We start from the raw sequence: 3,438 nt of genomic DNA on the forward strand, positions 1-3,438 counted from the left end.
TATGGCAATTGCCATACTGCTCCACTTGTGAAAGTAAAATCTGTTGGGCTCTTTTTGGCATCAAGACAATTATTCTTATTGCCACATTGCCAGACAGGACACTGTTAGAAAAAAAAAAAAAAAAAAAAAAAAAAGGGAAGCTGTATAAGATTTTAACCAGTTTATAAAGAAATTGCCAAAACTAAATGTATGTAGAGTAGTGAATAAAAATTTCCAGTTTACTCTATCAAATGCTTTTTCTTCATCTAAAGACAATATGTTGGATTTAATATTTTTACTGTAGGAAAAATCTATTAAATTAAGCAGTCTCCGTGTGTTAGCAGTTGATTGCCTATCTTTTATGAAACTAGTTCGATCAGGGTGGATTATAAGAGGACTGACTATCTCATTGTTTTGCTAAAGCTTTACAGATCATTTTAATATCCACATTAATTAAGGATATGGGATGATAACTGGTGGGAAACATAGGTTCTTTGCCTGGCTTAAGCAGGACACTAATGGAGGCAGAATTCATATTAACTGGAAATTTGCCATTATTTTGAATTTCCTGCAGCATTCTGTTGAACGTTGGTGCCAAAATGTTCCAGAACTCTTTATAGAACTCATTAGGGAACCCGTCTGGACATGGCGCATTATTATTTGGCAAGCCTTTTAGATCTTCCTAAACTTCAACTTCAACAGCGGTGAGTCCAGGGTCAATCTTTGACTATCTGATAATTAAGGAAGAGTTATTAAGTAATTTCAGAAATTGCTTGATGTCATTATCTGATGGATTTAACTGTGATGTGTATAAAGATTTATAGAAATCTTGAAAGGCATTGTTAATACCCTCAAGATCCTGTAATGTATTACCAGTTGAAACTGTAACTGCAAATATAGTTGTTTTTTCTTAGTTTATATTCAGCTGATTAGCTAAGAAACTACCTGACTTATTGCTATGTTCAAAGTTTTCTATTCAAAGACTTTGTATTAAAAATTTATTTTGTTTTTCAATATATTCGTTTAATTCTAGTTTTATTTTACAGATTTTACCCAATTTTCCTCATCTTTGGCGGTTTCTAGTAACTTAATTTTGTCCTCTAATTTCTGGATCTTTTTTTGTTCTAACTTTTTTTATGATTTGAGAATGAACTTATTTTACCTCTCATCCCTTTGTTCCCTGCTGCCCATAGTATAGATGCTGATGTTGCTGGTAAATCATTGCACTCCAAGTATGATGCCCATTCTTCATCTTTAAGCAGTGTTGTATTAAATTCTTTTGTGGGGCTATTCTTTTATTTATTAGGGTTAAAGTAAGAAGAGCATGATAACTGACAGCAATAGGATGGATTACAGCATCCAAAACATCAGAAAGCAGCAAGCTGCTGATTAAGAAATAGTCCAAACGAGAGTAGGAATGATGGACATTAGAATGTTAGGATGAAGAGATCGCCTTGCATCGCAAAGACCAAAATCACTCATTTATTGTTTGACTAAATTTAATGATTTCCAACTGCGCTGAGTCCCTGTTGTATTCAACCTGTCTATTTCTCCATTTAGACCAAAGTTGTGGTCACCCCAAATAATTAGAGAACAGTCCCCATATTTTGAAAGTGCATGAAAAAGTTTGTGGAAGAATGAGGGGTCGTCAAACATTTGGACCATATATGCTGACAAATCATACCTTTTGGTTATGAATAAATATTTTTATTATGATGAATCTGCCTTTGGGATCTATAATTTTGTCTAATATTGTAAAACTGATGTTTTTATGGATTAAAATTGCTACTCTCTGTCTAGAGTTATAGCAGGTTACAAACACATCAGGGAACTCAGGTGAGTAAGATCACTTACAGTTGTCGCTGATTTATGGGTGTCTTGCAATATGACATCTGCCTTTAATCTTTTAAGCTGGTTAAAAAATGTCACCTTTTTCTCTCTGGTGCCAGCTCCATGAACATTCCATGTCACAAACCTTACATCCACCATAAGTGTGAGTGAGAAAATGAAAAGTACATGCCTCTGAATAAATAGTTATACCTAGACCCAGGTAGCATCAAACCATGTGCTTGTAATTGTGTGGATGACAGGGAAGAAGCAGACAAATAAGATAAAGGAAAACAGAATTAAGTAAGTGTAATGAGTAAGAAAAGATGAAAAAAAGGACCCCAGCCCATGCTTCGTGTACCCAACCGTGACAAACAGCCATACATTGCCAACGTGCTCTTGAGCTGTGAATATATTTCATTTATCACCGTGTTCCATTCTATTCAATTTTATCAAGTTTCACATGCTTTAAATCCACCTGTTGTGCATCTAATACAGCCAAGGGGTGATCGTCAGATCCTTGAACAACTGACCTTTAATACATAGTTTATCAACTGTTACTGTAGCTCTGAGGCCTTCAGCAATGTATTTCTTTGTGATTGGGAACAACACTTGCCTACGATCTAGGATTTCCTTTGGAAACTGGTCATTGACTAAGAAATCCGGTCCTCTCAGCTCTCTGCCCCGACTTCTGACCTGCTCTTTTTGTTTATTGTGTTAAATACGATTGGTCTAGGATGGGTTTTATCAAGCTTCTTACTTCCGAGCTGGTGAACGTAATGAAATGTGATGTTTTTTACCTGATCCGCCAGGATTTTTAGGTTCTTCTGGAGGAACTCACGGATTGTGACCTCAGGATCCTCCTCCTGCTGCTCCTAAAGGCCTGCGAAGACGAGGTGGTCTCTCATACTCTGCAACTGAATATCCAGAATGGATCATTTTATCTCCCTGCGCTTGGCTTTATTCCAGCGATTCTCTCAGGGCTTGAAACTCCTTATACAACCAATATTGAGCATTTTTACTTTGGATAAACTTTACATACACAAGTGCACTCTCACAAACAACTACAGGTGCTTGTTTCCAGGTATGGACATTCACTTCCATACAGAAAGCCCATATTCTTATCTTCAGCTACCACAGTATACATGTCAGCTTAAACAATGCTACTTATACTTCAGCGATAGTATCAAGGGGTTACTTTATTGTATTTTCTTTACAATATCTGCTGGTTGTGCTGTTCTTTTTACATCTCTTTGCAGGTGATGAAGCAGACTGAAGATGTTTTATCGTTATCTCCCTTTTATTTCCCCTTTTATTTCCTCAGTCATCTTTTCTCCTTTTTTATGTTTTTCCTTTCCTGTTCTACTTACATTGCAGTGTCTATAAAATCTGTAATACAGGGAGTATTACAGAATTATGCATGAATTATAATAATGCTATTTATATGCATAAATCAAGCTGAACACTATGGCGATAGCCCTACTGCTTCCCTTGTGAAAGCAAAATCTGTTGGGCTCTTTTTGGAATGAAGACAAATATTCTTATTGCCACATCGCCAGACAGAACACTGTCAAAAAAAAAAAAAGAAACTCCTTAATTAGGACTTCTACTAAGGCAACATGGGCATCCAGG

This window comes from Cyprinodon variegatus, unplaced genomic scaffold (genome assembly GCF_000732505.1).
Source record: "Cyprinodon variegatus isolate N-32 unplaced genomic scaffold, C_variegatus-1.0 Scaffold167, whole genome shotgun sequence".
In the NCBI taxonomy this organism is placed as follows: domain Eukaryota; kingdom Metazoa; phylum Chordata; class Actinopteri; order Cyprinodontiformes; family Cyprinodontidae; genus Cyprinodon; species Cyprinodon variegatus.